The sequence below is a fragment of the Lemur catta genome, chromosome 4 (genome assembly GCF_020740605.2).
Source record: "Lemur catta isolate mLemCat1 chromosome 4, mLemCat1.pri, whole genome shotgun sequence".
Lineage (NCBI taxonomy): Eukaryota > Metazoa > Chordata > Mammalia > Primates > Lemuridae > Lemur > Lemur catta.
Window position 1 is genome coordinate 67,487,644 of NC_059131.1, and position 23,214 is coordinate 67,510,857.

General features: G+C 44.1%; 1 non-coding gene and 2 pseudogenes across 1 annotated transcript; 2 read left to right on the forward strand and 1 right to left on the reverse strand.

Annotated features, from left to right (window-relative positions):
• Positions 1-6,914: 6,914 nt before the first annotated feature.
• Positions 6,915-7,934, forward strand: LOC123637151 (annotated as a pseudogene).
• Positions 7,935-17,770: 9,836 nt separating this feature from the next.
• Positions 17,771-18,630, forward strand: LOC123637449 (annotated as a pseudogene).
• A 589-nt stretch (positions 18,631-19,219) lies between these two features.
• Positions 19,220-19,410, reverse strand: LOC123637503. Its single transcript, XR_006734885.1, has one exon. It is a non-coding gene; the product is annotated as a U2 spliceosomal RNA (small nuclear RNA).
• Positions 19,411-23,214: the final 3,804 nt, after the last annotated feature.

Genomic DNA, 23,214 nt, shown 5'->3' on the forward strand with positions numbered 1-23,214 from the left:
CCCAGTTTGTTGAGAATTGAATATTTTTCCTTGCAAGGAGTGGTCCAAAGCCTGGAAAAAGTGATAGTCAGTTGCTGCAAGGTCTGGTGAACACAGGGGATGACAGAGAGTTTCCAAGTCCAGCCTCTGTAGTTTGAGCAGTGTTATTTGTGCTACGTATGGTCGAACATTGTCTTGCAAGAGGGTTGGCCTGTTTCTATTGACTAATCTCGGCTGCTTAATCACAAGCATCCTCATCATTTAGTCTAACTGGTTGCAGTTGACATCCGCTGTAATCGATTGACCAGGTTTCATGAAGCTGTAGTGGATAATACCAGCGCTGGACCACCAAATAGACACATCTTTTTTTGATGAATATTTGGTTTTGGACTGTGTTTTGGCACTTTATCTTTATTCAACCATTGTGCCAAACACTTGCAATTGTCAAAAAGAATCCATTTTTCATCATACATAACAGTGCAGTGTAGAAATCATTCACCGTTATGTTGTGACAGCAAAGAAAGGCAAGCTTCGAGATGATTTCTCTTGAATGCTCATTTAATTCATGCTGTACCCATGTATCCTGCTTCTTTACTTTGCCAATTTGTTTCAAATGGTCCAATATTGTTGGAATAGTAACGTCAAACCTTGCTGCTAATTCATGCATAGGTTGAGATGGATTTGCTTTCACTACAGCTTTCAGCTCATCATTACCCACCTTGGTCTCAGGTTGCCCATGTGGCTCATTTTCAAGATTAAAATCACCAGAATGGAACCTCTCAAACGATGGACATACTGTGTGTTCATTAGCCACATCCCTCCCAAACACTTTGTTCATATTTTGAGCTGTCCGTGCAGCATTGGTTCCATGATGGAACTCATATCTGAAAATAACACAAATTTTTGACTTATCCATGGTTTCACAAAAATTGCTCTAAAAAATTTGAAAGATAATCACAAGCCAAAATGTGCATGTACTTTTACAATAAAAATAAAACAAGAAGCAGTCAAAGTGAAATGCCAGAGATATCAACTGTCAAACTTAAGCACTTAAGGAAATCAGACATTTCATACTTAATAACCTAATAGTTCTAAAACATTTTCATCTCCCCAAAAGAAATCACAGTAAGCAGTCACTCCCTCTTGCCCCCTCTCCCCTGATCCTGGCAACTACTAATCTTCATTTTGTCTGTATGGATTTACCTATTGTGGCTATTTCAATACAATAGGTGGCCTTTAGTGACTGGCTTCTTTCACTTACCATAAGGTTTTCAAGATTCATCCACGTTGTAGCATGTATCAGATCTTCATTCCTTTTTATTGCTGAGTAATATTTTGTTGTATGTACCTGTATACACCACATTTTGTTTATTCATACATCTACTGATAAACATTTGGGTTGGCTATTATGGCTACCTTTTTGCTTTTGTGAATAGTGCTGCTATAAACATTCTTATACAAGTGTGTGTTTGGGTACCTGTTTTCATTTCTTTCATTACACTCAATTAAGAGTGTAATTACTGGGTTATACAGTAATTCTATGTTTAACTTTTTGAGGAACTGCCCAACTGTTTTCCATAGCAGATGTGCCATTTTACATTCCCCACCAACAATTACAGGGTTCCAATTTCCCCACACCATTGCCAACGTTTGTTACTTTCTGTTTTTGTTTTTGTATCTATCCTAGTGTGTGTGAAGTAGTATCTCATTGTGGTTTTGATTTGTATTTCCTTAACGACTACTAATGTTAAGTGTCTTGTCATGTGCTTGTTGGCAATTTGTATTTCTTCTTTGTATGTCTATTCACAATATTTGTTGTTTAGAAAACACATCCTTCCTACCCAATCTCTCTTGGGTGCCACTGTAAAGGGAACAACTTTCTCACTGAATGATTAAAAGTTACATACTGCTTTGTCAGGATGTTGTTTAAAATCATAGACAAGGAAACCCTGGATGCATTAGTTAAGGAAATTCTTGCTCTTGTAATAAATTAAGCCCTAAATATTCGTGGTTTAACTCAATACAAATCCATGGCATTGTTCTATGACACTCGAACGCAGTTGTGCAGGAGGGTAAAAGGAGTAGCTGCTCCACTCAGCTCTGCAGGGGCCCCGGCTCATTCTGTCTTGTGGTTCCCCCATCTTCACCCCATGACTCTAGGGACCACTGTACAAAGGGAAGAGAGAATGGGTGACTTCACAGGGATGGAGGGACAGGGTGCAGGGGATCAGGCCTACAAGTGTCAACATCACTATTTTTCACTGCCCAGGACTCAGTCACATGGACTCAACCAAACTCTAAAGGAGCTGGAAAGTGGAGTTTAGCTGGGTGCCCGGGAGGAAAAACCTCAGTTCTGCACTGATAAATGAGGAGAATACTACCAGTCATGCCATCCCACTGGGTAGTCTTTAGGGCCAAGTGAAATCCTGGATCTGCTTTAGAAAGTGTTGTTAATTGAACTGGGAACCAAACTCTGTTTTGCCTATGAACATAAAGCACCTTTCCGTCTAAGGTGTTATGTGCCCTGAACAGAGTGGTTTTTAATCCAGTAGCCACCTGTGCCTCTGCTCTTTCAAATTCCTGGTCTTTGCTACAGATCAACTCATGCTCTGACTTTCCTTCAGTCGATATTTGTTCAGAACAAATATATGCAAGTGTTTGGGGACCTCATTATATCACCTCCTGCAATTGTGCCTGAGTGCTGGCTGGCTAAAAAACTCATCAACTTATTATAAAGCAGCCCCCTCTTTTATATTACAGTTCAGGATTTATGTTGATTTGTTTTGAAATTACTTGTGTAAATATAATCTACTATCTGTGAACTTCATTCCAGGGCCGTGAAAGCATCATTCCAGAGTTGTTTTGGTGAGGGGGGCAGGGCTGCTGGGTTATAACAGCTGGAGTGGGTCAGCGTGGTGTGACCTGCTGCTGTGGTGCCTGGCACACAGGGGCGCTTTTTACATAGCTGTTGAAGGAGTGAATGAACGAGAGGATGAGTGTAAATATTAAAATAGTGCGATAAGAAAATATCCAGGATACAAACTGATTTTAGATCAGTATCTGAGAGAACATTTTGAATTATGTAAAATAAAAACTTATTAGGTTGGCATTCATTTTCCACTTGGAAATCTCACACTTAGTTCTAAACCAAATCAAAGAAAAGCAATCTAAATTGCTTTTTCTAGTCTCCTTAGGAAAAAGCTGCAAATATCAAACTACCCACCGTCAAAAGGAACCCAAATTGAAACCAAGATATATTGAATAAGCCTCTTCTTGCAAAGGGTTAATGATTCCACTATTACCAATAAGAGAAATGAAAGCAGAATCCCTCCTACTCAGAAAAGTTACATTAGGTGCAAAGCAAAGCGAATAATGGCTTTAGAAAGTTTATTTCCAAGTTGGAGAGCAGGTCAGTGTAATACCTGGCTGGCTGCTCCTGTTAGAGGTCAAAGTGCATCTCCATCTCCCAAAGTCAGCAGAGCACAGATATCACCTGTACCACCTCCCCAAGGGCACACATTCCATTTCTGTAGGGGGACAAATTACATTTCTTACTTTAGTATTTTTATTCAAAATTGTTGAAAAGCATTATAAAGAATATCTAGGATTTTAAAAATTTCATAAGGAAATGGAAGTCCCTTTTTTTGCTCCCACCGATTCCAGACCCCAGAGTGAGCCTCTTGTTAAAAGCAATTATTCAGACCAGATGAAAGCATGTCTGCCAATCATTTAAATTTTATACCGGGGCATTCTAACAGCCTGCCTGTTAGATTCTTTAATATTCTAGGGCAGGGTTGGCAAACTTTTTCTTAAAGGACCAGATTTTTCCAACTTTGCAAGTAAGTGGGTCAGTCTCTGTTGCAACTACTCAGCTCTGGTGTGAAAGCGTGAGTGTGGCTGTGTCCCAATAAAACTTTATTTACAAAAACAGGCAGCAAGCCAGATTTGGCTCACACGCTGTACTTTGTTGATCCCTTACATTCTGGGGGAATGTACTATTTGACTGACTATTTACTATTAAGGTCCAGAGTCCATGAATTTGAATATTACTTTTAGAAGATTAAAAAATTATAAGTGATTTTTGTTTAGTAGAGATGCAAAAATTTTGATCTGAAAGAAAAGCTAATTTCAAAGTTATTATATTGCCCAGAGGACATCAACCATTTTTATATCTAAATAGCAAACTTATTTGAGGATGAATCTCTATTCCTCGAATACCTTTTAGACCAACTTTGCCATCCTGCTTGGACTCTTCCTTCTTTGTGCATAAATGCAGGAGTAGAAGGAAATGAGGAGGTAGGAAGGGGGTTGGGGTCTTGAGTGTCAATTAGGGAATCTGGCTGTTAATGGAAAAAAAATCAAACCCTGTAAATATTTAAAGAGATTTATTCCAAGCCGAATGTGTGTGACTGATGGCCTGGAGCACATGGCCTCAGTTAGTACTGAGAAAATGTGCCCAAAGTGGCCGGGTTGCTGTTTGGTTTTATACATTCATGGAGACAGGAATTACGTGTAAAATCATAAATCAATACATGGAAGGTGTACATTGGTTTGGCCCCAAAAGGTGGGACATATCAGGGTGGGACTTATAGGTGGGTTTAAAGATGCTTTGATCCATAATTGGTTTAAGGAATGAAGCTTTGTCTAAAGGCTTGGAATGTTTTAAGTGAAGATAAGAGTGTCTATTAATTACAGACAAGCCACTGGATATCTGTTAAGTAAATTGGTGGCTTGCAGATGTGGTTTAAGCTTTGTCTTTCATGGCTTTAGGTCCTCTTAATGATCAGCATCTTATTGTTACAAAGAGTAACTCCAGAAGTAACTCCCAAATGAAACATGTCTGACCTCCCTTCTCCTCATGGCCAGCAACTCAGCTTTAAGGCTTCTCTGGGATTCCCTTGCCTAAGAGAGGGTCCATTCAGTCAGCAGGGGGCTTAAGATTTTATTTTAGTTCACAGGGTTTGCTCAGGACTTTAGCGGTGGGAGATCTGTCTACATCTATCTCTACATATGCACGAGCATATGCATTTATATTATCTTACATAGTTCAAAATGTTCTCTGAGAGAATGATCTAAAATCAGCTCCTGTTTGGGAAAGTTTCTTATTGTTTGGCAGCTGTTAGCTCAAACCTGGCAAACAGAGTAGTGTAGATTCCAGCCCCTATTCACTTCCTTGGCTGAATGTCTATACCTCATGGCCCTGGGCTTGTCAGCAAGACAGAAACTTGAACCTGGGCTGGACACTTACTGGTGCCCTACCTTGGGCAAATGGCTCTCCTGTCTGGGTCTCACAGTTCTCGTATGAATCACACCTACCTCGAAGGGTGTTTTGGGAGTGGGATCGGATTCCGAGTGTAATGTTTTGTGTTCTCTGCCCACCACGTCACGTGTGGTCACTGAGCACACGCTCTGCTACACCAGGCCCTGTGCATTCCAGGCATCGTGCATAGAGTAGGGAGCTAAGCAGACAAGCTTTCCATCTACAGGGAGCATGCAGTCTTGTGGGACAGATAAATAAACCAACTCTATGAAAAACAGTGCAATTAATGAGCATGGTAAAGAAATAGAGACCCAGGTGAGACTTGTGAAAATAATTGAAATTTGAGCTGTTGGAACTTTAAATTATTCTGAGCCTTGGAGAAAATGTGATTGTGGGCAGTCAGAACATCTACCTAGACATCTCCCCACCCTCACACACACTCCAGCTCTGGTGCTGCTTCTTATCTTTCTTGCCCCGAGGACAACTCAAGCAGGAGCGTCTTGCCACCGGTGGGTCTTCGTATAACCAATATACACGACACTTGGCCATCCTGTGACTCAGGGACCCTAGAAGGTGGGTCTTGGTCCACCTAAATCTGAACTAGGGGCAACTCTGGCCAATTCTGCTCTAGACACCTACCTGGGAGTAGAATTTTGTCAGCAGGTTATGCAGCCTGAGTCACCTTCGGAACGTGGAAGCCAGAATATGGCCCAGACACATGGCTGCTCAGCTCCCTGGACAAAGGGCAGGGTTCTTTCCTCCAGAGGCTCCTTTTTCCTAAGCTCCTCCCTCTCTGTCCCTACCTCCCTTCTTCCTGCCTCTCCGCCTTGGTGCAAGCTTCTGGACAGAGATGCAATCTTTCCTGGGCTTCCTAAACCCCTGGGAGGAGGAGCAAATCTCCAGAAGTTTCCTTTCCAGCAGCCTCCAGGCCCCACCAGCCTTGGCTCTTGGGCTGTCAGTTGTCAGTCTCGTGGGGACAGTCAGGACTAGCCTCTGTGCTCAGCTTCTCCCGGCCCTGATGTGGGCCACACCCTTCAGTTTGCCCCTCCTCAGCCCCCAGATGTGGTGCCCATGAGATGCTCTGTGGGAGACAGTGATGTGGACACATGAACTCTCATTAACCAAGTGGTTATTGTTTCTTGATTAAACAAGACCAGCCTGGACCCCCTCCACAAAGCACACACCAGTCAGCCTAAAAATGTTCCCAAACTCCATATGCTGCTCTAGATTTAACTGTTCATACCTTCTTCACAGATTTCCCCTTAAATTACTCTCTGTTCAAATCTTTACCTTACCCCAAACCCCAACATCTTAGCCTGAGTTTGAAATAGTAAGGATGGTTTAGACTGATGTTTTCCACCCTCTCACCTCCCTCCCTTCCTCCTCTGTCTTTGCATTTATATAATTCTCTGCTGCACCTCAGTGCCTAAAACAATGACTGAAATTCAATAAGTATTTATTGACTAAATGAATAGGTGGTTGCCTACTTCCCTATTATTAGGCTGGTGCAAAAATAATTGCGGTTTTAACATTGTTGAAATTTGCCATTTGATATTAGAATACGTTCTTAAATAAATGTGGTTATGTTATACATCATTTTAATGTGCATTTCTCACTTTATGTTTTTTTGCTAATGACTTATTACTTGCTGTTTATTTTATATTTATTTTAGACTATGGAAATGATGTTAGACAAAAAGCAAATTCGAGTGATTTTCTTATTCCAGTTCAAAATGGGTGGTAAGGCAGTGGAGACAACTCAAAACATCAACAATGCATTTAGCCCGGGAACTGCTAACGAACGTACAGTGCAGTGGTGGTTCAAGAAGTTTTGCAAAGGAGATGAGAGCCTTGAAGACAAGAAGTGCAGTGGCCGGCCATCACAAGTTGACAACGACCAACTGAGAGCAATCATTGAAGCTGATCCTCTTACAAGTACACGAGGAGTTGCCGCAGACCTCAAGGCTGACCATTCTACAGTCATTCGGCATTTGAAGCAAATTGGAAAGATGAAAAAGCTCGATAAGTGGGTGCCTCATGAGCTCACTGAAAATCAAAAACATTGTAGTTTTGAAGTGTCGTCTTCTCTTCTTGTACACAACAAGGAACCATTTCTTGATCAGATTGTGACATGCAATGAAAAGTGGACTTTATACAACTGGTGACGACCAGTTCAGTGGTTGGACTGAGAAGTTCCAAAGCACTTCCCAAAGCCAAACTTGCACCACAAAAAGTCATGGTCACCATTTGGTGTCTGCTGCCGGTCTGATCCACTTCAGCTTTCTGAATCCTGGTGAAACCATTACATTGGAGAAGTATGCTCAGCAAATAGATGAGATGCACCAAAAACTGCAATGCCTGCAGTTGGCATTGGTCAACAGAAAGGGCCCAATTCTCCTCCTTGACAACACCTGACCACACATCACACAACTAACGCTTCAAAAGTTGAACGAATTGGGCTACGGAGTTTTGCCTCATCTGCCATATTCACTTGACCTCTTGCCAACCAACTACCACTTCTTCAAGCATCTCGACAACTTTTTGCAGGGAAAACACTTCCACAACCAGCAGGATGCAGAAAATGCCTTCCAAGAGTTCGTGCAATCCCAAAGCACGGATTTTATGCTACAGGAATAAACAAACTTATTTCTCATTGGCAAAAATGTGTTGATTGTAATGGTTCCTATTTTGATTAATAAAGATGTGTTTGAACCTATTATAGGTTGTCTGTATTTTCTTATTAATTGGTAGAAGCTATCTGTCTATTGGGGTTGTATCAGTCAGGGCCAAATCAGGAGACAGAAACCACACCAGTAATTAAAACAGAGAAAATTAAATACAAAGAATTATTAACTAATAAAAGACGATTAACTATCAAAAAGAGTAGTTTAAGGCAGGGAGACTATAAGGTAGGGGTTGACAGAATTTTTTCTATAAAGGGCCAGATAGTCAATATTTCAGGCTTTGTGGGCAAGAGGTACAATCAAGGATATTAGGTAGGAAGTTATATAACAACACAGAAACAAATGTCCACAACTTTTTTATTAATAAAATTCAAAATAAAATAATGAGTACGTATTTTGGAATACAGTTCTATTAATAAGAATGGGATCCATTTTGTTGAGATAACATTTTGCTTAGTTGGGGTTCAAATTTAAAGACCATTCTTAGCTCCAGGGTGGTGCAAAAGCAGGTGGTTGGCTGCGCTTGACCTGCAGGTGGTAGTTTGCCTGTAGGGCTGAGAGAGGGTGAATGAGGAAGGAACTGAGATTCAGACTTTTGCAGCGAACTGGGCCACACAGCCCACCAGTGACACAGAAATTTGTTGGAGGGCACAAGCTACAGCTAGATACCACCCCCCTCAACAACACACAAACGCACACAGATTTGATGCCACAGAAAAGGGCAAACCTGGGGAAAGGAAAGTCCGGTCTTCCCGCTGCTTTACAATGACCCTCCAGCGCCGTCTACTGGCGGAGACTAGCATTTACCCACTGGCAAACCACACGTGTCTGCAAGGTCCTGTCGGCAAAGCCAAGCAAAGGAGCGGCATGTCGCGAGGAGGCACTAATTTGATAACTGGCACAAGGATATTAATATAGTGATGCAAATGATTTTCCCCAATCTATTGCTTGCCTTTAAAAGTATTTATTTATTGAAAAAGTCTTAAATGGTACAAAATTCAAAACAGAAAAAATCCATACACTTTGAAAAGTTAGTATACCTCTGCTCTGTTCCCCACCCACTCGGTTCTCTGCCCCCCAGACCCCGCAGTTATGAGTGTATTTTGTATCTTCCTAGAGCTTTTCCATACGTATATACAACGCTTTATTTCAAACATTTCTGTTTTACAAATTGTACAACAAAAATCTTCTGCTTTACACAAATTTAAAATAGCTGAAAAATCACATCTATTAATTTGCCTTGTTTAATGGCCCCGGGCTAATTATGTTTTACTTAGCAAAGCCATTCACACTCCACGATTGAAAATAATTTTCCTATATTTTTCTTCTAATACTTTTATATTTTGGTTTTTACATGTACATCTTTAAAACCATCTGGGTTTTTACATTTGAATAGACTGTGAGGTGGGGATGAGATTATATTTTCCTCAGCGTGGGTGGTCATTTAATTCCTTCAATGTTATTTAATCTATTCTTTCCAACAGATGCAAATTACTTAATATCGGGGCCCCAGTCCCCCAGCAATCAGTAACCGAGGATCGCCTCATCCCACAGGTCCCTCTCCTGCGGGCCTTCCTTGCCGGGCCCCTTCTTCTTCCTACGAGACCCTGGGGCGGCATCTTCATGTCGGTGGCTCTTCTTTCTGCGTTTGGGCCTCTCTGCACCGAAGGGCCCCACCTCGGCCTTTCTCCTGCCCAGGCCCCTGTTTTCTTTGTGGGACTCTCTCTTGTCCTGGTGCTTCCTCTTGGGTTCTACTTGCTCTGCCCCGGCGGCTGCCCCTCCCCCGTCCTCCCTGTACCCTCTGCTCTGGCCTGTGTCTTGCGGGCCCGCCTGGTGGACGCCGCTGCGGTCCTCCCGGAGGAGGTGGCCGGCATCCTCCCTGCCCTGCACCCCGCAGGGGCCTGGACTTGGATGCCACCAGTGCGTGAAGAAATGGTCATGTGCTTTCTGACCACGGTTTAGAGATTCCAGTCTTTGTCTGGCGTGAGGAATTTTAGCCCAGGGAGGCACCAGGCTTTCCACTGTGCTCAGCCTTGCGTGGGAAGCAGGGAACTTATGGAGCCTCCCCAGGGAGAGCCCCTGCTGCAGCATTCGCGGGCTGGGGCCAGGGCGGCCCCTTTCTTGGGATGGGGAGTCTTCTGCCACCTTTGCAAAGCAAAGCTTTGGCTGTAATCCTCTGGCTTTCTGCTTGCTAACATAATCCTCAAGTTCTTGTTGAAAAGAGTCATAAGTCTTAGAATTTTCCATCGTATTGATCATGAATGAATGTCTGCTAGGGAAAATCGGGGGAAACTTTCTGTTAAATGTATTATTTTGTTATAAATGACTTTTTTGATCCTAAAAAAACGAGATTCAAATTTCTAGAAGGGATTATATTATATCATATAATGTAAATACTATTCAGTCATTGATGTTGAAAAAATATTTTGTTCATAGACTGAGAATCATGAATTATAATGGACTAAGAAAATGAGCCTTGAAACTGTAAATTTGAGGACCTATAAATATGTCATATATGTAACAAATATAAATATGTATAAAATTTATCAGTAGTTACTCCAGGTTTGGAGATTATGGATAAGTTTAGTCTTTCTTACTTAATTGTTCTGAATTTTTGAACTAAATTAAACTAATATCATTCATAAAGTCTACAAAAACAGAACTGGCTACCCCTGTTCTTATGTGCCAAGGAAGAAATAATAGATCATTAAACATATTCCCACATCACTCCCACACTATTTTAAATCTAATAGCTGGGGTGAAAGGACAGAGGAAAATGCTATTTATTGTGTTAAACTCAGAAATTATTATTCCTTTTTTTACAAATGAAGAAACTAAGTCACAAAGAATTTAAGTGACTTACTTAAGTCAAAAAGTGGAGGCAGGATTTGAACTCAGAGAGAGAGTCCAGAGCCTGCTGGCTCAGCCACACTCTGTAGCTCAGAATGCTTTTCATCTCTGAGGTTTGTACCAACTTTACTGATGTCGTGAGGACTAAAAGAGGGAGTACAACTGAAGGGCTGAGGACAGCACTGGGTACATAGCAGGTGGTCAGTGACTGGTAGCTAGTAATATTCTCATTAGGTTGCATGAATGAGGACCGGCATCATTAAATGTGTTACCAGTAGTCTATTCTAAGAACTCTCCTCCATTTTAATTTATTATTTTAACTTGTCTTTCCATTTAGTCAATGTAAATATGTGTTTGTGCTAAAAATAAAAAACCTATTGCAGCAGTATACACTGTAAAACCGAATTCCCCAGTTTCCACCCTCCAGAGATAACTATGGGGTTGGTATCGTGGGTATGTTACTCCAAACTTTTATCTGAACTAGAATTCACCAAAAGTGAGATTAGATTGTACATTCTGGTCTGCAATTCAGCCTTTTTCATCCCAAACAATGCATTTAGATCCATTTCTTATTTCAGTGCATGGTGGATCTACCTCATTTCTAAGAGGGCTGCTTAGTGAGCATCCACGGACCATGATTTTTTTAAGTCAAATTTCCTCAAATTTAGGTCACTCCTAGTTTTTAGCTCTGGCCAACCAAGCAACAGTGTTTGGCATATGCAAGCCACATGCCCCGGACCTGTGGCTGGGTCTCAGCTTCCAGATGCTGGTCTGAGTGCCTTTGGGTGGGTCACAACTCTGGGTAGACGTGGACTTGGAGCCAGGCTGGCCACTTATGCACGTGTTGACCTGCATAATTGTCCCATTTCCTCAGGCTCTCAGTGTCGTCATGTGTAGTATACTCTGTGGTGTGCGTATACTGCACATGATACCCACTGCATGACATGTTTTCACTGAGCACATCCTGAGCCACATGCATTGGGCTCATACATGAACTCAACATATGTGTGCTCTGCCATGGGGGAGTTACAGCCTTATGTGAGGGTGAGACAGCAAACAATCGCCCATCTTGAATACGCAAAACAGCGAAGACAAGGTTGGTGAGGAGAGAGAGGGGAGACCTAGGCTGTTTCACTGGGAGGATGATGGGAGGGGATGTTGGGCGGAGTGACTGTTCCTGCTTTTCCTTCCCCATCACTGGCCCTGCTGACACAGGGCGCAGATATTGGCAGAAAAGGCACGTGCCACGAGACTCACATCTGACCTGTCCGACCTACTAAACCTTGGAATTTACCCACTGCACTTTGTCCCCGCTGCCTGTCATCCCTCACCTGCATCATAATCTGCCCCCTGGTGGTCCTTACCATCCACCCAGACCCACCTTTGAGCCATTCTCCAGGAAACAGCCAGAGAAATAGGTTTAAAATCTATCTGATTATGTCCCCTCCCACCAAACACTTTCACATTCCCCCAAGATCAGGATACACCCTTAATAAGGTTCCAGGCCACCTACCTCTAGTCTCTACCTGTGCCTTGCTCACCCAGAGCCACAGACAACTGCCACCTCCGGTTTTCTCAGGCTCCTCCCAGCCAGCTATAGAACCTGGACTCAAGCCTTGATGTCCCTAGCTCAAGCCCTTACCTAGACAACTTGTCATGCCCCCTGGGCTTTGTTTTCTCAGCTGGGATGCTCTATGTTCAGACAAATGTGGCTACATTATAGAGTAGAAAGCAAAATTTGCAAACAATGTCCAGTTGAAACCAAGTTCTCTAAGGCATTTCCTCCTGTTAGAGCTCTCCCCTGAGACCCCAGAGACTCCAGTCCACTCTCTTCCAACACGGGAATCTGCAGAAGTTGGGAAGCTCACCCTTCTTGCAGGCTCTCCATCTCCATGAATGCCCTCGTGTGCTGGGACTAGAACCGTGGCAGACACCCACTGTCTCCGCTGCTTCCCACCTCTCAGGCAGCACCAGCAGCAGGTCTTGCCAAAGGCTCTACTTTCAGAATGTGTCCACAATCTGACTACTTCTCTCCGCCCCAACTGCTCCTGCCTGGGCCAGGCTGCCACATCTTTGCTGGATCAGGGCTGTCATATCTTCACTGGTTTCTCAGCTCCTGCTCCCTGAGTCTGTTTCCAAACCAGCAGCCACAGTAATCCTTTTAAGGTGATGTCAGGCCTGACACTACTGGTTGCTCACTGTCCCGAGAGGACCTTCCTCTTGCTCCCCTTTCCTGCCTCACTCATCTCCCCGCCGGAAGGGAACAGGCAGACACACCCCAGCCTCAGGACCTTCTCAGTCCCTAAACCTGCAAAGCTTGTTAACTCTGCACACCGAAAGACTCCTTGCCTTCCTGGTCTTAGTTGAAATGTCACTGTCTCAGAGTTTTGACACATGAGACACCCTCTGGCCCTCCCTGCTTTACTTTTCTCCATGGCATCACCAAAAACAATGCTTTGAGATGTTGTTAAGATGCTGGTTCTCACTCTGCGTTTCTGCTGGACTCCCCAGTAACACTGATGCTGCTCATACCCAGACCACATTTTGAGTAGCAAGCCTCTAACAAACAATTTAATTCTTAAATTTGGTCCATTTTCCATCTTATTACACTTGGATATATGCTCCTTATGAACAAAGATTCCTTATTTACTGCTGTTTCCTCATCCTATCAAATTGTGCTTGACCTAGAGTAGATGCTTAATAAATACTTGCTGAATGAATAAATGAATGAAGAAAGGTCCTGACCTCTCCCAACACGTTCAGGTCCACCAGGAACCTCAGATCCAGAGAATCCTACCTGCCTCAGCTATGCTTCCCACCCAGCCTCCTCTTGTTTGCACCTCAGCCATCTTCCTTAACAACTAGCACTCCTAATGCCACCAAATACTACAGCAAAAGAGAAACACATTTGCTTCACCTCTTACCTGGAATCACCACAGTGCATTAGTTTAGTGAGAAAAATTTCCACCAACAGATGGAACCCTCACCTCTTTAAGCCTATAAGTCTCTGGGATCGTGTAAGTAGAAGTCCTGTGGGCCCGACAGTGCAGAGGTCCACCTACTCAGAACCTCAGAAGGAAGTAAGGAGCCCTAGCACATGGGCTAGGAGGTTTTACTCTGAGCTTCAGGAGAAGAATCCCAGCTTCCTCACTGCTCTCTTCCCAGGAGCAGGGAAGCATGAGGCCACACCCCTTCCTTTGTCTCCGCCTCTTGGGTTTTAAGCCTCCTCATCCCACCTCTCCAGGCTCTCCGGAGAAACAATCCAATCACACACCCTAAAGTGATTTAGGAACACCCAAGTTCATCCTCTTGGAATGCAATTAGTCTATAACCTAATCAGTGTTATTAAATCCTGACTGAACACTTTATCTTTAAAAAACTTTACTAAAACACCCAATTTCTTTTCTTTTTTTCTTTCCTTCTCTTTCCTTTTCCCTTCCCTTCTCTTCTCTTCTTCTTTTCTTTTGTTTTCCTTACTTTCCTTTTCTTGTTTTTTTAGGAGACAGGGTCTTGCTCTGTCGGCCAGGCTGGAGTGCAGTGGTGTGAGCACAGCTCACCGCAACCTTGAACTCCTGGGCAAAAGCGATCCTCCTGCCTCAGCCTCCGGAATAGCTGGGACTACAGGGGCCCACCACCATGCCTGGTTCATTTTTCTTATTTTCCTCCTATCTTAGCCTCGGATTATAAGCATGAGCCACCTTGCCTGGCCCAACAACCAATTCTTAATTTGTGAAATATAAGAGAAATATAAGTCCAGCTTGACAAGTTAGATGAGTCTATTAGAGGTTACTTTACAAGGGTGCTTGATCCTGGGTGCAGGAATTTTTTCCACAGGAGCTTTCTTGCATGCAATATTCACATCACCCCACCCTGTGGTGTTGCTTTAAATCCTTTATCAATGAGTAATGCAGAGCTTTTATTGTATCATTGCTTGTTCACAGTGAAACAAATCAAGCATGAGCAAAATCTTCATCATATACTGTCATACAACTCATGTTATGTTAATGACACTATAATTCTCCACTAGGTGGGGATTCTACTATCACAATTAGTTAAAGGGCACTATAAGGCACCCAAAACAGTTCTAAAGCAGTCAGGGCTTGTCTAAGCTGGCCACTTCAATGCAAGAAAGTACTAACGTACCCAAGAAAGTGCTGGGCACTTCCACCCCCCATCTCCCAGTAATTATCTTGGTACTTGCTTAACCTACTTTGTACCAACTTTGTTGAGCACTCCAGGCTAGCACATCACGGTGTTTCTGTTATATGGTGGGGAACTTGCATTTTCCTCTCAGATGTAAACCAAAATTAAAATCCTGAGAAATAAAAATAGAATCCTAAGCTCCCAAACAACTGAATGGAGCCCCTCTTGGCCAAGGGGACCCCAGAAAAACCTTAAAACTGAGCTCTTATGGCCGGGCATGGTGGCTCACGCCTGTAATCCTACTACTCTGGAGGCCGAGGCTCAGGCTGGGAGACCAGCCTGAGCAAGAGTGATACCCCCGTCTCTACTAAAAAAAAAATAGAAATAAATTAGCTGGACAACTAAAAATAAATAGAAAAAATTAGCTGGGCATGGTGGTGCATGCCTGTAGTCCCAGCTACTTGGGAGGCTGAGGGAGTAGGATTGCTTGAGCCCAGGAGTTTGAGGTTGCTGTGAGCTGCTAGGCTGATGCCACGTCACTGTAGCCCGGCCAACAGAGTGAGACTCTGTCTCAAAAAAACGAAACAAACAAACAAACAAACAAAAAAACAACTGAGTTCTCAGCCACCAAGGGAAGGGAAGTCAGACATACCTCCTTTTACCCCTTTCCTTTTGGAGTTTAGACTAATTACAAACTGGACCTAAGGCCACGCAAGGCAAAGGTTAAGTCCCACCTGTGGGCCATCAATTTGCTTAACAGATCACTTTTTTTTTTTTTTTTGAGACAAGATCTCCTTTTGTCACCCAGGCTAGAATGTAGTGGCATTATCGTAGCTTACTGCAACCTCAAACTGCTGGGCTCAGGTGATCCTCCTGCCTCAGCCTCCATGTGCAGCTAATTCTTCTTTTTTTTGTAGAGATCGGGTCTTGCTCTTGCTTAGGCTGGTCTCAAACTCCTGGCCTCAAGCAATCCTCCTGCCTGGGCCTCCCAAAGTGCTAGAATTATTTAACAGATCTCTTGTTCTCTGATTAGCAGACACCCTTATCTTAACTCAAGCATTCCTTTCTATTATCTCCAACTCTTTAGACAAACCTTTATTTCTTTAACCAATTACAAATCAAAGAATCTCTGAGCGCACTTATAACCTGTAAAATGCTGCCCTTTGTCCCTTACCCCCTGCTTTGAGATGTCTCACCTTTTGGGACAAACCAATGTATACCTTCCATGTATTGATTTATGATTTTACCTGCAATTCCTGTCTCCCTAAAATTGTATAAAATCAAACTGTAACCTGGACATCTCAGGTGTACTTTCTCAGGACCCCTTGAGATTATGCTCCTTGAGCTCAAAATAAACCTCTTTAAATTATTTTACAGAGTTTGCGAAACAATCCATGTTAAAATAATGTAGAGCCAGAAGGTATAAACAGTAATCAAAGTCTGATTTTTATAAAAGTATAGACATAGCCAGAAGTTAACCAGCCACTGTTCTTTAATACCCTTGCTGCTGTTTTTGGTCATGGCTTAATGGCAGTATCCTCCCCGACAGACACAAGATTTGTGACTCCTCCCACTACTTCTATAGATAACATTGCTGCTGTAAATCTTAATACTGGTCTTTCAGGTGTTTTTCAGACTTTGCATTCTGGGGACCTACTGATGCCAACGAGACCCATGGATAGGCGTAGGAACGAATGCAACAGCCCTGAAAACCCCTACCCAGGAAATCTCCTGAGAAAATAATTTCTACATCCCAACTCTATGAGCTCATCCCCTGCCAATCAGCAGACCCAATTCCCTAGCCCTTTGCCTGCTGAACTGTCTTTAAAACCCTTTCTCCCAAATTCTCAGGGAGATGGATTTGAGAAATTCCTCTCCTCTCTTTGCATGGTGCCTGTGATATTAAACTCCTTCTCTGCTGTAAATCCTGCTGTCTCAGTGTATTGGCTTCCTCTTAAAAGCAGTGGGCAATGGAACCTGGTTGGGCTGTGTAATGTTTTGTTTTAACATAGGCATTCTACTTTGAAGATTTTTTCTATTCTGTCACTTGACAATCAACACAGAAGACTTCTGTGACCAAATGTGTGAGTTTTTTTTTTTTTTTCTCCACACACCAAGCAAGCCATCAACTCTGCAGCAGACACCAGCTGGGTGTCCTCTAATTCAATTCAATTATGCTGGAGATAGCATCAGATCCCACAGAGTGAAGGCTCAGGCCCCAAGACTTCTCTGCACAACCCCCCCCCACACACTTCAGATGCCAATGGAAAGCTCCAGGTTGTTTTACCTACACTTCTGATGCCCAGCTATAAATTGGGCCTCCCACAACCCTCTCTTCAGGTTGGATTGATTTGCTAGAGTGGCTCATAAAACCCAGGGAAACATGTATGTTTACTGGTTTACTGTAAAGGATATTACACATCGCTTCCTTAAGCAGAGTAAAAAAAAGAGACAGAGAAACAAAAGGATATTACAAAGGATACAGAGGGAGGTGCATAGGGTGAGGTGTGAGGGACGGGGTGCAGGGCTTCCATGCCCTCCCTGCGCACATGTTCAGCTAAACTAGTCCAAACCTTGCCCTTTAGGGCTATTATGGAGGCCTCATTACGTAGCCACGATTGATTAAACCATTGGCCCCCGGTGATCCTCTTAACCTTGAGCCCCTCTTCCTCTCTAGAGGCTGGGGATGGGGCTGAAAGTCCCAACTCTAATCCTGCATTGGTCTTTCTGCTGACCAGCCTCATCTTGAAGCTACCCAGGAGCTGCCAGCCATCAGTCAGCTCATTAGCATACAAAAGACACGTATCGCTTTCGAGAGTTCAAGGATTTTAGAAGTTATATACCGGAAACGGGAAATGAGGAAGACGACCAAATATGCGGTTCACAATAGCACGGATACTCTACTTTCCCGGCACCGTGTGTTGATGTCGGTCTTCCCCACTGCTCTGAAGTACTGCCTTTTTTGTCTTTTCCCAAACAAATGCCCATTTGTTTGTGGTTCTGCTTCTGCTTTCCGTATTCCTTCCTATCTTTGAACCAAAGCCCTCTCTCCGTGACTGTAGTTCGGCCTCTTCCTGCCAGTGCCAGGGCGGCTGCGCGTGGTCCACGCCTGGAGATGGAGACGCTGTGGCTGCGTCCCCGGGTGACCGAGTGCGGGACAGCCGCGCCCGCGGTGCACAGACCCCGACTTCAAGCTCTGTGGGAAGTGGAGCACCGATGACGTGCAGATCAATGACATTTCCCTACAGGATTACATCGCAGTGAAGAAGTTTGCCAAGTAACTATCACAGTGCCGGGCGGTGAGTCGCCAAGTGCTTAGGCAAAGCGCAGGGCGCGGTGGCGACGCCTAACTGTCACGAAACATGGCGACAACCACAAGAAGCTCGCGACCGTGCGCATCGTCCACCCGCTCACAGGGGAGAACCCTCTCCAGGTGCTGGTGAACGCCATCATCAACAGTGGCCCCCGCGGGGGCTCAACACGCGTTGGGCCAGGCCGGAGAGTGAGACGGCAGAGGTGGACGTGTCCCCACCTGCGCCCTGTGAATCGGGCCTTCTGGCTGCTGTGCACCCAAGAGGCTGCCTTCCGGACCATCCAGACCATCGTCGAGTGCCTGGCACACGAGCTCACCAACACTGCCAGGGGCTCCTCCAATTCCTGTGCCATCAAGAAGGACTAGCTGGAGTGGATGGCCAAGTCCATAGTAAACCCATAGTAGCCCCACGCCCCACCAAATTACTATAGTTTGATGAGAAGTCTTTTGCTAGAGCAAGTCCTGTCCCTATCTTTTCCTTATTCAGGTGTGTCTTCATTACTCTCAGCATTTTGTTTTCCATATAAATTTCAAGTTTGGCTCATTAATTTCCAAAATCACTTGCAATTTTTTTTTAGACTACATCGAATCTACAGGTTGACTGGGGAAGAACTGACATCTTTCCAATATTAAGTCTTTTAATGTACGAACTTGGCTTATATATTGGGTATTCTTTATTTTTCTATGTTCCCAGGGGACGGGCTTAGTTCACCAAACCTCTTCTTTTCTAGTCACAGGGTCATGAAAAGACACAAGTTTTAAGTAAGCCTTAGCTAGACCCTATGCCACATAAAACCATGGTGAAATTCGTAGCCCATTTTTATCAGGTTTCATTTCAAGTAGCTTTGAAGCAGCTTATAATGATAAAGACATGATTAAATAGACATTTCCAAAGTGAAAAAACTTCAAACAAAGGAAAATAAAGCGGGAGAAACCACCACAACAAACAGCTTGTCTACTTTTAAAAACCACCATTATGTCCCCGGTAAGGGGCGGGTACACCTTTCCTGGAAATACTGCAATACCAGGACGATGCGTGGAGTGGATTGAGCAAGCTCACATTCCACTTCCTAGTTCTAAAAATTTGCTTAATACTTCATCCTTAAGTAAAGGACATATCAGATATTAAACTGATAAGAACAGATACTACACTTGATCTTAGCCAAAAGGCCGAGAAGCGATAAGGATAGGCTCCTCCCCTCCCAGATCCTCCCTTCTTTTACTCACCTTTAGTTCACGGTGAGAAACCTCACCTGGGTCTAAATTTCACCTCCCTTCTTATTTGAATATTCTATTGAAAACGTTAGCTTCTTTCGCAGACACTTTTGTTTGCCTCTTGATTCACTGATGACTTTGTTGTCCTTGTCTCTGCGGTCTCCGAGGATCTGAAGGGCCATTTCATTTGCACGCCCCGCCCTCCGCCCGGGGCGTGGCCGCCGCGGGGGTAGGATAGGACACTGCGGCGACCCCGGGGCCACGTGCAAGTGTTGCCCAGAACCGAGGGAGATTTGGAGCTGAGCCGCAGTAAGAGTGCGGAACGAAGCTGTTTCGCGCAGAGCGGTCCGAGCGCACCCGCGTGCGGGCAGCGAGTCACTAGTGCGAACCAGTGGGAGAGGACAAGGTGGCCTCGCAGGCGTGCTGGGTCCGGCGGGGAAGACAGAGCCTTCCCCCTCGGCCCTCACCGGCGGGGGCCTGAAGCGGGGAGTGAAAGGCGGCGGGAGACCGGGGAGGGCGGGCGAAGCTGGGCGTGGGGAGGCGGCTCCTGCTCGGAAATCCGGCCACTCCAGGCGCGCAGATGAAGGCCTCGGTGTGGCGGCCGCTGCGCCGCTCTGTTCTCAGCAGCCGGGGGTAGGGGGTCCTCCCACTCCATCCCCTCTTTTTCTGCCTAGAAACCGCCCGTTACGCGCTTTCTTGTCTTACCAAGACTGAAACCCTCTCGCTTCTCACGACCCTCTAGGTCTGCGCCCAGCCTCTTCTGCGCTCAGAGTGCGCTCCCACCTTCCGCTCAAGGTCTAAACCCGCTTTCCTCACCCTCGGCCGGTCCAGGAGGACCCAGGCTCCTGGAGTCCAGCCAGCACCTACCTGCTAAAGAGATATGACAAATACATGCAACTGGATCCTGACTTGGCAGAACTTGAATATGTCTGCTGATTGGGTTGTAGAAATGTATCAGTGTTAATTTCCTGATTTTGATGGCTATAGTGCAATTTTATAGGAGAATGGCCTTGTTTATAGAAAACACAGTATTCAGGGCAATAAGGAGTCAGGTTGGAACTTACTCTCAAATGTTTCAGCAAAACAAAGTAAAAGTTCTTTGTATTTTAATTCCAACTCTTCTATAAGTTTGAGATTGTTTCAAAAACATTTTTAAAAACTTCTTTAAAGTCTCAACATGGTGATCTATTAATAGATTTTTACATGTTAGAGTTTATTTTTATCAAGATTATGTATGCCCATAGTTTAAAGTGTCAGTAGTTTTGTAAGTGTTGTTTTTTTAAAAAAAATAAAAGTAGTTCCCTAATCTCTATTTTACTCCTTTTCTGTTCCTAGGGGCAACTACTTTCAGCTGATTATTTTGACAGTTACAATCTTATTTCCCCATAATCGTATATATTGCTATTTCTTTTTTTCCCTTTTTTTTTCTTTTTCTGCTCATTCTTCCCCTCCCGAGCCCACCAAAGCCCGCCCTGGCCCCCCTTCCCCGCAGAGTGTCCATCCCCAGGGCCCCCTCCCTGTGTGTGGCCAGTCCTTCCAGCAGCCTCCTCTTCTCAGCCCTCCCTCCCCTTTGTGGCCAGTGTGGTGGAGCACTCCGGCCACAGCTTCTCTGTGTCCCCACGCTCCCTTATGTCGTCCGTTCACATCCCTCTTAAGTCCATCCCACGCCATGTCCCCCCCCCCCACCATATACTCCTCCCTCCCAGGCTTCCCGGCACACTCCCCTCTGCATGTCTATGTCCCTCCCACTCACCCCGTCCTTTTGTCTCCTCTTTGGTCTCTAAGTCCTCCGCCCCTCCCTCACTCCCCTTATATTGCTATTTTTTGATGTTTTAATTTTAGACATTTTCTGTAATGTTGACATCAAGTTTCTAAGGGGAAGATTTAGCTCTCTTGCTACCATACACATGCATATTTCTGATTCTCCCCTCAAACTCTCCTTCCCACCAATATTCTCAGGACAGTTTTATTGTAATTTTGTTTATATCAGTAATAAGCATTTATATTTATTTGATGGCTATCTAAACATTATTGATAACTGAGCCATGTAGTATACTATGACTTTTCTCTATATATCACCTTCTAGCATAATGTATAATTTATCTTTGTGTTCATTATTTGCTCTCGATTTTCTCCCATTAGAATGCAGCTTTGCTGAAGCAAGGATTCTGTTTTCCCAAGGGCTTAAACCATGCCTGGCCCAAATTTGGTGCTTAATGAATATTGGCTAAAAAATATAATTACCTTTTCTTTACTGCACTACATTTTATTTTCTTTGGAGTTAATAACTGTCTTATTTTCTCAGTTGCTTATTTTTCTATGTACTTATCACTAACTTATCCCCCAACTTTCCCCTAGTTGCATGCATGTATCTCTCAGTACTTCCAGATTTGTATCAATTTTTTCTTCTTGAAGCCTTCTGGCCTGCTCCAATCCGGATTACGTGTTTGTATAGCTGTAAGCCTGGGTTCTCTCCTCACCAGCATCCTGGGGATTCTCTTTACCCTTTTCTTTTGCTGAGTCCTCAGTTCCCTGGATCTCAGCAAGATGGCTAGGCAATATTACATATATTGGATATGGTATATCATAATGGGAGCTGGGGTTTCTCACTGTCAGAGAGGGGTACATCCAGGAGACATTTTAGCCTTAACTAACACAGATGCTGAACTTTTCTCTCTTCTTGCAACACTCCTTCATTTTGCTACTGTGACATCACACGCATGTACCTGCTCTTAATTTTCTGGCCATCTATCCTGTGTCCTTTCCTGGTTCTTTTTCCTCTTAAATGTTAGTGCTTTGTAGGCTTTATCCATTGCTAGATTTCCTTCCTACGCTACATTTTCTCCTGGGCGTCACTCATTCTCATAGCTTTAGTTAAATCTCTATGCAAGTGACTCCCCAAATTTATCTCCATCCCAGATCTCTCTCCTAAGCTCCCGACTCAAATATCTCCCTGCTGGTCACCTCCATTGGGATGTTTAATCGGTTAAAATTCAACACACCAAAAATTGAACTGTTTTCAACCAATCTCCTTCCACCTCCTCCCAGATTCTCCATGTCAGTGAACAATACCACCATCCACTTGATCTCCCAAGCAAGAAATGTGGGCATGAGCATCGCCTTTGCTGCTCACTCTGCTTCACTGCCCCAATCTGGCTCAGACCAACCATATCTCTTGCCAGGACCCTAGGACAGCCTCCTGCCTTATCTTTCTACTTTTGATTTTGCCTTGCCCACCCTCACCCCCAAACTTCAAGTTTTATGTTGGAAATTACACAGCGCACACAGTGGGGTATTGTTTTAGGAGTGGCCTCTCTACTTCCTCACCTTGTTTTCCCAACTCATCAGGCACAAATCCTTCAATCTGAGCTCTTGGGGACACTGACTTGTAGCCACCCCTCCCTGTCACAATGAAAACTTCCCACTGGACTCGTGTATGGTTTCTTGAACTCCCTCTGATCCACTCTGTCAGGGGCCCTCCTCATTTTCTCTGTAGCCTCCAGCTCTGACTGTCAGGCATTTAACTCCATCTTGTCAAATTCTAGAATCTAGATAAAGCCAAAAGGTTTGGATAATTGTGGTGAGCAGTGTTTGGGTCCTGTAGGAAGCAGTCTTTCTAAAAGAAAACTACTGGCTTCTCACCATCCTAAGGACAAATCCAAGTTCCTTAACTTGGCTTCCAGGAGACTTCCTTTCTTCCCAGCCTAAGCTCTAATGACTCCTTATATAGTCACTGAAATTCCAGTTTGCTAAAACATATAACTGTTTTCT